General features: G+C 38.3%; 1 long non-coding RNA gene across 1 annotated transcript; it reads right to left on the bottom strand.

The window, feature by feature from the left end:
* Window positions 1–4,153: 4,153 nt before the first annotated feature.
* Window positions 4,154–10,061, bottom strand: LOC131188784 (uncharacterized). Its single transcript, XR_009152842.1, has 3 exons — window positions 9,939–10,061; window positions 9,297–9,500; window positions 4,154–5,513 (listed from the first exon to the last, which is right to left on the bottom strand). It is a non-coding gene; the product is annotated as an uncharacterized LOC131188784 (long non-coding RNA).
* Window positions 10,062–11,201: the final 1,140 nt, after the last annotated feature.

The raw sequence follows: 11,201 nt of genomic DNA, 5'->3' as shown, positions 1-11,201 counted from the left end.
TTACTGGGTTAGTTGTTTATTGACTACATTTTAGACAATTTCAAGTATATTCGTTTAAAAACTATCTAGCATTTTAATTGCCCAGTGATTGCTTTAAGTGGGACAGCAATGTGGGGATTCCCTAAACTCACAATTACTGCTGGATAAATAGGTGGGGGGCTATAGCAGCGGTGAAATTCAAATTTTTTTACTACCGGTTCTGTGGGCGTGGCTTGGTGGGCCTGGCAGGGGGAAGGATACTGCAAAATTGCCATTCCTTCCCCACTCCTGGGGGAAGGATATTGCAAAATCTCCAATCCCACCCCACTCTGGGGCCAGCCAGAGGTGGCATTTGCCGGTTCTCTGAACTACTCAAAATTTCCACTACCGGTTCTCCAGAACTGTCAGAACCTGCCAGAATGTGCTGGATTTCACCCCTGGGCTATAGCTTAGAAGAGCTACTGTATTGGTCACTATATGCTGTACCATGTGATGCCCCTCCTGAGAACGAAGCCTTGGTGACAGTAACTCACACCTTTGCCATCTCCAAATTAGATTACTTGAAGAAATTTTATATGGAGGTGCCTTGGAAAAATATTTAAAATTGCAATTGGTCCCAAATGCAATATGTTAGCGACTGAGATCTAACATTTTATGTCAGATATTCTGTTGGTGGCCAGTAGACTTCTGAGTACAATTGGGTTTTAACCTATAACCGTAATGGCAAACCTATGGCACGCGTGCCACAGGTGGAAAACGGAGCTATATCAGTGGGCAAGCGAGCCCAGCTGTGGCACACATGCGTGTGCAGGCCAGTTGATTTTCAGGCCTTCTGGGTCCAGCAGAAGTAGGGAAACAGGCTGTTTCCTGCCTTCCGAGGGCCTGGGGGTGTGGGGAAGGCCTGTCTTTTTGCTCTCCCCAGGCTCCAGAGCCTCTCTAGGAGCCTGGGGAGGGTGAAAATGGCCTTCCCCACCCACTCTGGAGACCCTCCTGAAGGCTGGAAACAGCCCATTTGCTGACTTCCAGTGGGACCGGAAGGCCCATTTTTTGCTCTCCCCAGGTTCCAGAGCCTCTCTAGGAGCCTGGGGAGGGTGAAAACAGCCTTCCCCCCACATCCCGGAGGACATCCAGAGGCTAGAAATGGTCCATGCATTGGGGGCGGGGCACATAGAACTATGGGTGTGGCCCACACCCGCATGACCCCCCCCCATGCTCCCCCTGCTTTTGGCACATGATGGCAAAAAGGTTAGCCATCACTGACCTATAAAGTACCCTGGGTACTTGCAGGGGTTACTTGCCTCAAGTAAATCTTGTCCATCTGCTGCATGTGAATGAAGATGCTAGGAGTTCCATCTATATTGGAGATTTAGGGTAAAAACAAGGAACTACCTGCAACATTCCAGACATCATCATTATTCCTGAATTTGAGTTATTCATACAGGTATTTAGAGGTTGATGCCTACTCATTGGACACCTATGTGTAATAGTTTTAATTACACTGTTGAAGTTATGATGTTATTGGTCATTTAATGTATTTTTTTGTAATTTTAACTCCACACTACCACAAGTTCTTATGGAATGTGGCAGTATAAAAACACTGCATGTATGTCTGTATCTGTATGTAGTCTATATATTTTGCAGATTTGTGATAAGGTTAATGAGAAGGATTTGAAGCCTACGCAAATGACTGCATAGTTCTATGATAAATAGGAAATGTTGTCCTTCCAGACAAAAAACACATTATAAAACAGAGCTCAGTAATCCACCAGATATTTTTTTTATGTTCACTGATTTCTGCACTGATGCTGCCCAAAGATTTTGCTCTATTAATTTTTGGCTGAAACTTAAGGCTATTTTGAAAGCTGGGTGGTGGCTGGGAGAATATTGTGAAATGGCAAAGCAAGCCAAAATGAGAAAATGTGGGTGGGTTGAGACATATACTGTAGTAACATTTTATCTTCTCCATTAGGAACAGAAAGTATCTTTTGTCCATTTTATCAGGGAAAAAAAAGAATGAGAAAGAAATGTGCATGACAACTTTAAATAGGGCCAAATCTGGGAGGCCAAAATCTGGAGGACTACATCATTTACAGTAAATGTTTGCAGTCTAAAGTGGTATCTGTGCCATAAGATGTATGACTGTGCAAAAACAAAGAACAAAAATAAAGAGTAACCACAAATAGCTACAAAAGCTCTTACGACTCACCATTTTGAAGTCTATATTTTTCAGTAATGTCCAATCCAACAAGTTGAGCCCCCAGCTCTGTCATTGGCAAAGTGATACAATGTCTTCAAACAGCATCTTTAGCCTAAATGAGTGTTAACTATTCTTTTTGGTATATAGGGTGTAAGTTTATTTGTTTAACAACCATCATCAAATCTCAATTCATAGAACATTTGGGATCACAGGGAAATACATAAAGTTACATATGTGTGTTAATGGGAAAGCAAATCTATGTTCAGGCAAAATGTTTCTAAGGTCTTACATTGCAGTTATCTTCTGTATACAATTTTGCAATTTCCACACATATCCCTCCTGTGGAATTTTTAAAGTATCTACATTGGTTGTATCTTGGGTGGAGATCAGAAAATGGAAGTTACAATATGTGCTGTAGGCAGTTTCTATAACTCTGGTATCACTTAGCAAACTGGAGGAGTGGGAAAGAGAAAATTATATTGGCCAGATTTCAAGGAGCTAAAAGAAGCCCCTGAAAGTTTTGATACTATAATAAAGATGACTAACAATAATTAGGATTGGTGTAAGAATTAATTAGATTGAGTGTCAGAAGCTCTGAATCAGAAGTGGCTTACCAATAATGTGTTGATAAAGGAAGCTCTCTTGCATCACAGTGAGTGTTTCAAATAATAAGTTAGATATGGAAGTACAAGATAACCACAAAGGAAATCAAATGACACAAGAACATCATATCCTACAATGTAGCATTTTAATCTTTTTATTAATCCCGATTGTTCAACCCTAATTCTATGTTGTCACTGCTGATTTATTTCCTGTGCAGCTAGGACTACAATGTAAGAGCTGTAACACACTGAATATACATCAGCAAAAGGAATTCTGTGTGTGTGTATAAAATCTAGAGGTGGCCCAGATGTTTGCAGCCTAAAGATGGTAGCCTTAAATATGGTAATTTGTGGTAGGCAACCTTTCTCATTTGCTTATCTGGCAGAAAGTGACTGAACAAGGAGTCCCAAATCTATGGATGCAAAACTCTGAATGGCTATTACATTGCAGAATTGATTGATGGATTGATTGATTTCTTTTTGCTACCATCTGTGATCTAGAAGAAACAAGGGCGTTTACATTTGAATAATGAATAAAATAAGCCTCTTGGGGTTAATCATGACCAGTTTGTAGACATTTTCCAGGTGCAGCTCAGAAAAGAAAACAAGCAAAAAAAATGACTAAAGGAACATCAACATTTAAATGTGGGCCATGCCTATATAAAGAACATGATTCTTAGTTTTTGTAGAAGCTGGGTTTTTTTTATTGTATCTGGAATAAAATATCTTGTCTAATCATATCAGGTTCAGTCCTACCTGCTTGAGATTATTTTGTCCTTGTTTTAAGTCCTGATTTCAAACTTGTGTCCATCAATTTTTTTTGTCCTACATAGAATTCAAACAAGGATTCCTGGCAGAAGGTCACATATCAAACTAGAGAAGAGCATGTAAAGACATTTCTAATATTATGTGTTCAATTGTTGGGCCTGAAATGGTGCTATTGTTTACTCTGCCCCCACATTTATACCAACAGCGTCATCACAGACCCCTAACAACCTCAGAGACCAATATAGCTCTCCTCTTACAAAACCCAAATACAATAGCTTCTGGTCACCTAATATAGAAATAGAATTATAATAACTAGGGGATAGATGGGGAACTCATCAAATTTGCAGATGACACCAAGCTGGCAGGAATAGCCAACACTCCAGAAGATAGGCTCAAGATACAGAAGGATCTTGACAGACTTGAACATTGGGCGCTATCTAACAAAATGAAATTCAACAGTGAAAAAAGTAAGGTTCTACATTTAGGCCAAAAAAAAACAAAACCCAAAATGCACTGGTACCATATATATGGTACCTCGCTCAATAGTAGTAACTGTGAGAGGGATCTTGGAGTCCTAGTGGACAACCATTTAGATATGAGCCAGCAGTGTGCATCAGCTGCCAAAAAAGCTAACACAGTTCTGGGCTGCATAAACAGAGGGATAGAATCAAGATCACGTGAAGTGTTAATACCACTTTATAATGCCTTGGTAAGGCCACACTTGGAATATTGCATTCAGTTTTGTAATGAATGTAAATGTACATTCATTTTTACAATGTAAAAAAGGGGTTGAGACTCTAGAAAGAGTGCAGAGAAGAGCAACAAAGATGATTAGGGGACTGGAGGCTAAAACATATGAAGAACGGTTGCAGGAACTGGGTATGTCTAGTTTAATGAAAAGAAGGACTAGGGGAGACATAATAGCAGTGTTCCAATATCTCAGGGGTTGCCACAAAGAAGAGGGGGTCAAACTATTCTCCAAAGCACCTGAGAGTAGAACAAGAAGCAATGGGTGGAAACTAATCAAGGAGAGGACTTTTTATTTAATTTGTAAGCTTTTCTTCCTTAGCTTTGAGGAAGATAGGCTTTTAACCAGCTGGTGCTGTGACTGAATTTATAGCATATGTATCAGATCCTTTCAGCAGATAAATTTTCTAATGTAACCTTTTCATATATCAACCAGCTTCTCCAGTTTGATGTCCTACAAGTGAAAAATTATGGAAGGTGTCATGGATGACAAGCCAGTAGGTCAGGGAAGTCTTGACCTAGAAAAGACTTTGATGGGCTACAGACCTGCAGCAATCATAGGCAACTTTTCAATAGTTATCAGCTGCAGCTGAGCTCCTGAGCTTCTGGCAGGTTGAAGGTTCTATCCTGGAAAAACACAGAAGAAATACGGCCATTTTTCAACACACATTTGGGTGGCGTTGAAGACTCCCATGAAATGATATCCATCTGTTACTGGCAAAAAAAATTATTCCATAAAATTTGATATGCTCACAGCCCTTCTCTACCCTTTCCCGACAGCCTCGGTTCCTGGCTTGCTGCTAGATAGGGGTGTTCTGATTTTTGTTGCGCGACTTGCATGAAAGCAAAGGCTGACTTCTCCATTTCTGAAAATTGCCGGATGATGGAAAATTCTGCCAATGTTTTAACAGATGAGCACATAGTTACTGCCTCTGTTTTAATGGGTAGCTCAGCCATCCCACCAATCAATTGTTCAGCAGGTGTTTTGATACAGGGTCCAGCAAGCCTGGAAATTTCAAAGAGCATTCAACCAAATCACATTCAAATCAGGTCAACAAAACAGTTGATTGGTGGGGTGGGTAAATGGCCCAGGGAAGTGAGAGAGTTTGCTCAAGCCAAAATTCCCACATTAACAGGGTACTCGATCCGCTGCCAATCAGTTGTTTGGGAAGCTGAATGGAGCAACTGGTCCACCAGAAGATGTTTTCAACTGCTTTCTTCTGAAAGGAAAACAAAAAGAATAGTAGCATAAGTATTTTCTTTAGAGGCAATACTACATTTAATCTTAGCCAAAATTCTGATGTAAGCCCCTGTCACCAATGCTGGTAGTGATGTGGACATGTGAACATCTGCCCTATTAAGAGGACCCCATTCTAACCTCACACCTCACACCATTTCTTCAGCTTTGACTGAGACATGCAGAAAGTTGTCTCTAGGATGGAAATTGCTATCATTCCCACTTTTAAACAACCCCAAACCTTGTGGCGGGGGAGGTTATCTGAGTTTTATTTTACTTTTAGCACAGTAGTTTAAGAGTATAAAATAGGGTATAAAAGAAGAGTATGAAAATAGGAAGCCTTTAGCCTTCCCAAATTTAGAATAGAATAACAGAGTTGGAAGGGGCTTGTAGGTCATCCTGCTCAAGCAGGAAACCCTATACCATTTCTGACAGATGGCAGTCCAGTCTTTTCTTGAAAGCTTCCAATCATGAAGCTCCCACAACTTCTGAAGGCAATTAGAAAGAGTAACGGGATTTGAAATAGTGAAAAAGGTTAAATACTTAGGAGTATATATTACAGCCTCAAACGTGAAATTATATAAAAATAATTATGAGGTGTTATGGCAAAAAGTGCAGAAGGAAATGGAGAATTGGATAAAATTACAACTATCATTGCTGGGAAAAATAGCAGTAATACATTTTGCCTAGGTTTCTATTTCTGTTTCAAATGATACCTATACTTAAAAAAGATGCCAATTTTCAGGAATGGCAGAAATGGATTAATAAATTCATTTGGATGGGTAAGAAACCGAGATTGAAGCTAAAAACAATACAGGATACACGTGAAAGAGTGGGTCTTAAAATGCCTAACTTAAGACTATACTATGAAGCAGCTGTTCTGTCATTAATTAGTGGTTGGTTTAACCTAACAGAAGAAAGAATATTGAATATAGAAGGTCACGATCTTTTATATGGCTGGCATGCTTATTTATTATATGATAAAAAAGTGGACAGGATCTTTAAAAGTCATGTACTTAGAAATGCTTTGTTGCGGGTTTGGAAAAGGTACAAATACAAATTAAACTATAAAATTCCCATAAGGGCAATCCCTAGGCATGTGATAGAGAATATAAATATAGAACAAAAACAGGAGGTGGTTACCTATAAAGAGCTCCTTTTTATGCAGGAGGGTAAACTACAATTGAAACCTCTAAATATAATGAGAGAAGAAAGTATAAGCTATACTTGGTTTCAATATGGACAGCTGCAAGCTAGATGGAGAGAAGACAAAAAAATTGGTATTATGCAACACGAGGAAAATTTGGTAAAGCAAATTAGAGATCAAAGTCAATCGCATATTAAAAGGTTATACAATGCGTTGTTAGAAATAGATTCAGAAACGGAATTAGTTAAGGACTATATGATAAAATGGGCACAAAATATTCAACAACCTATAATGATGGAAACTTGGGAAACAATATGGGTTAGAAATGTTAAATTTATGCAAGCCCAAAACTTGAGAGAAAATTTTTATAAAATGTTTTATAGATGGCATTTAGATCCAAAAACATTGGCGTGTATGTATCCAAATTTGCAAGCTAAATGTTGGAGATGTGATTGTGATGATGCAACTTATTATCATATATGGTGGACTTGTAAAAAAATCAAAGCATTTTGGATAAAAATCTGGTGGATTATGCAAAATATTTTGAAAAAGAAGATAAATTTCACTCCACAATTGTTTTTATTGGGTATAACTACGGACTGTGCATTAATAGAGACTAAATTAATTTTAAACTTAATATCAGCAGCCAGACTGTTGGTGGCGCAATATTGGAAGAAGGAACATTTGCCTACTATTGAAGAGTGGACATTAAAAGTAACAAACTTAGCGGAGATGGCAAAAATTTCAGCATACTTGAAAGACTATTCACAAGAAAGATATATAGCGGAATGGAAAAGATGGATTGAATATATTCAAAACAAATATCAGACTAAAAAGTATCAAATAGCTTATGAATGAGTAGAAAGTAACAATTGTATTTGTATACAGTATTTTTCTTTTTTCTTTTTTTTCTTTTATATGAAATAAGGGAGTTATGGTTCTAGGGGAGGGATGGGAGTTCTTGAATAATTAGCATATTTTAGCTTATGAGTGTTAAATGCTATACCCTGTATTTGCTCCGGGAAGTCGGGGGAGGGGTTGGGCGAAAGGGGGGGAAGGGAGAGGGTGGGGGAGGGAGGGCGAAGGAGGGTAAATATTTGTTAAAATTGTGGTAAAACTTTTTAATAAAAAAAAAACTTCTGAAGGCAAGTTGTTCCATTGGTTGATTGTTCTCACTGTCAGAACATTTCTCCTTATTTCTTTGTTGAATCTCTCCTTGATCAGTTTCCATCCATTATTCCGTGTCTGGTCTTCAGGTGCTTTGGAAAAATAGATTGACCCCTCCTCTCTGTGACAGCCCCTCAAATATTGGAGCATTGCTGTCATGTCTCTCCTGATCCTTCTCTTCATTAGACCAGCCATGCCCAATTCCTGTAACCGTTCTATTCTGAATTCTAGGTGTAGTCTTACTAAGGCTTTATAGAATGGTATTGGTACCTCATGTTGACCTCATGCTACCATTTTGTTGTTGAATTTTAAAAGTACAATCTCATGATTTGGGAAGTCCAAACTGTGAAGCTATTGGGGATCAGATCTGACTCAGAGACTGTGGGTTGCTTATTCCTGACCTCGAAAAAAAATATTCAGGGGGATTGCAAGAGGGAGGAGCGCTCAAAGACAGAAGTCAATAGAATCTGCAACATGTACATTTTCAGAATAACTCTCACATTTCTTGATGTTGTATGTTGATGCTCATCACCATATTTGACTTCTAATCATTCAAGATGACAAGTGTTCATAGCATCTTAAAAAGCAATGGGAATTTTTTTCATCAAAAGCTGCTATCAACCAAATGCTGAAGGAAGCAGAAGGGTTATTAAAACAATCACTACAATTTCTCCTGCAGTTTTAATTACTAGTCCTCAACTTACAACTACAACTGAGCCCCAATATTATGTTGCTATGCAAGGCAGTTGTTAAGTGAGTTGTGCCTCATTTTACAACCTTCTTGTAATTCACAGTTATTAAGTGAATCACTGCAGTTGTTAAGGGAATTATGTAGTCATTAAGTGAAACTGGGTTCCCCTGTTGACTTTGTTTGTCAGAGCCAGTGGGGAAAGTTACAAATAGGAATCATGTGACCCCAGGATAGTGCAATTATCATAAATACATGCTAGTTGCCAAATGCCCACGTTTTGATCCTGCAACCATGGAGATGCTATCTCCATGTTGTGTGAAAAATGAGGGTAAATAAGGAGCAATGGGTGGAAACTAATCAAGGAGAGAAGCAACTTAGAACTAAGGAGAAATTTCCTAACAGAACAATTAATCAGTGGAGCAACTTGCCTCCAGAAGTTGCGAATGTTCCAACACTGGAAATTTTTAAGAAGATGGTGGATAACCATTTGTCTGAAGTGGTGTAGGGTTTCCTGCCTAAACAAGGGGTTGGACTAGAAGACCTCCAAGGTCCCTCCCAACTCTGTTATTCTATTCTACATTAAATGGTCATAAGTCACTTTTTTCAGTGCTGCTTTATGTCCCTATGATCACGAAACAAACGGTTGTATTAAATCAAGAACTATTCTACTCGGCAAAGGAAATCAAACAGCAACCATTTTTCTTATTCTTTCATAGTACTTTACAACAGTCTGTTATGAATTACTTCACGGGTCTTCTCACCTGATCATTGCAACTGAAATAGATTTTCATGTGTTTATGAAAGCTCTTAATCCCCATTTGCAAAGCTGCCTACCAACCTACGCCATTTGGAATATGAACGAGGCGCAATGCCTTCTGCTTTTCCACTCCTGTTTATTTCATTTCAGTCTTCAATTAAAGCAACCAGCTCTTCAGGGTAGGGAATGTCTTAGTTACCAGATAAATCTGCAGGTGTTAAAAGTAATTGAATGACTTACCACTTATAATTAAGTCAAACCTGACTAACAACTTCATGACACTTGTTTGCTGATGCTTTTAAAACAAGACAGATGGAGGACCTTATTTCCAGACATGCATTTTGATCCCCATTTTCCCCACCCTCTGTATTATGTCTTGGAGATAGCAGTGCCTTTTATAAGATAGTTCTGTTTTTGTGCTAGTTCCAAGTCAACCTAGTAAAGTTTTGTTAACAGCTGAGCATATTTGATGGGTCAATACTGTATATAAATTAGGAATTCTTTTAATATGGATATTGTAATTAATATTACAATATTAATTGTATGAAGTATTACTTAAATGTATTAAAAATATTAGGAGAGCCAGTTTGGTCTAGTGGTTAAGGCACCAGGTTAGAAAATGGGAGATTGTGAGTTCTAAACCTACCTTAACCATGAAAGCCACCTGGATAACCTTGGCTGACTCTGTCTCAGGCCAGCCTACCTCACAGGGTTGATGTGGGAAAAATGGGAGGAAAAAGCTATACCGGATATGTTCACTGCCTTGAATTCTTTGTGAAAAAAAGCCAATAGGATATAAATAAATAAAAATAAAAAATTAGAACATAGTTTTATTATTTTAGAATAATATTTAATTTACTTTTCCATCATTATAGAGCTTATGGGTGTTAATTTAAAAAAAAACCCAAAAGAAATAAATGATTTATGACCATATACAATTGAAATGGAATTAGAACTCTTTACATTTTAATCCAATATTGTTCTCATTTGTTGTGACCGCCTCAGGCCTGAGACAGGTGCAAGATGGAGAACAAGAAGATGGCCTTTAGGAGCTCCCTTACTGAGGGATTCAGGCACTAGCAAAGGATTGAAGTAAAGTTTACCCCTTTCATCTTTACTTGTGCCCCAACATCTCAATCTCTAAATCTTCCAAGGGATAATGGCCCTCTTGTGGAGAAGCAGTAAGCTGAAATACATTGGTAGATGAGATAATAAAGTGAGCTCCGTGGGAGTAATACTCTGTTTGAAAGTTGCTAATGGGAAAGTGCTAATGAGTACCAGCCATAAGTCTGAGATAGGCTCCTTTGCCTGAAACAATTTAAGAGCTTACATGGCTGGTTAATCCAGTTGTTAGAAAACAGTTTTGACAATCTCCACAATCAATGTGACTATGTAACCATCATAGGCATTGATTGGGTAGTTCCTATACATATATGCCCCTTGTGTCGTGTGTTCAAGCAAACAAAACTATACATTTATAAAAGTAAATGGGAACTGTAGTCTTTTGTTATCACAGGGAATTAGATATTCCACTTAGAAGATGTCCTGCTCTGATTCTTATAGAACACAAATCATGTCGAGATACTAAGCCTTGGGCTATATGAATGGGTATGTGTATATGTGAGTAGAGATTTTAGGTCAGAAAGTGAAGGTTGTGACTCTTAATTTGATTCTGTGTGTCCTGAGCCCTTGGATAGAAAAAGGACAATAAAAAGCACCAGTGATGTAAAAAAAAAGCCACCCCTCTTTATAATCCTTAGTTTCACAGCTTTGTACCTTGCACTTAAAAATCTGGACTTCACAGCATTTGCCTATTCCATTTGCAACTGTTATTACTTTTGATTTGTAATGGATTGAATCTAATTATTCTTTTGCCTAGCAATCTTGTATGAACTGACTTGTGGACTTC

This window comes from Ahaetulla prasina, chromosome 1, assembly GCF_028640845.1.
Source record: "Ahaetulla prasina isolate Xishuangbanna chromosome 1, ASM2864084v1, whole genome shotgun sequence".
In the NCBI taxonomy this organism is placed as follows: domain Eukaryota; kingdom Metazoa; phylum Chordata; class Lepidosauria; order Squamata; family Colubridae; genus Ahaetulla; species Ahaetulla prasina.
Note: the sequence above shows the minus strand (reverse complement) of the source record. Positions and strands in the feature narration are given on the sequence as shown.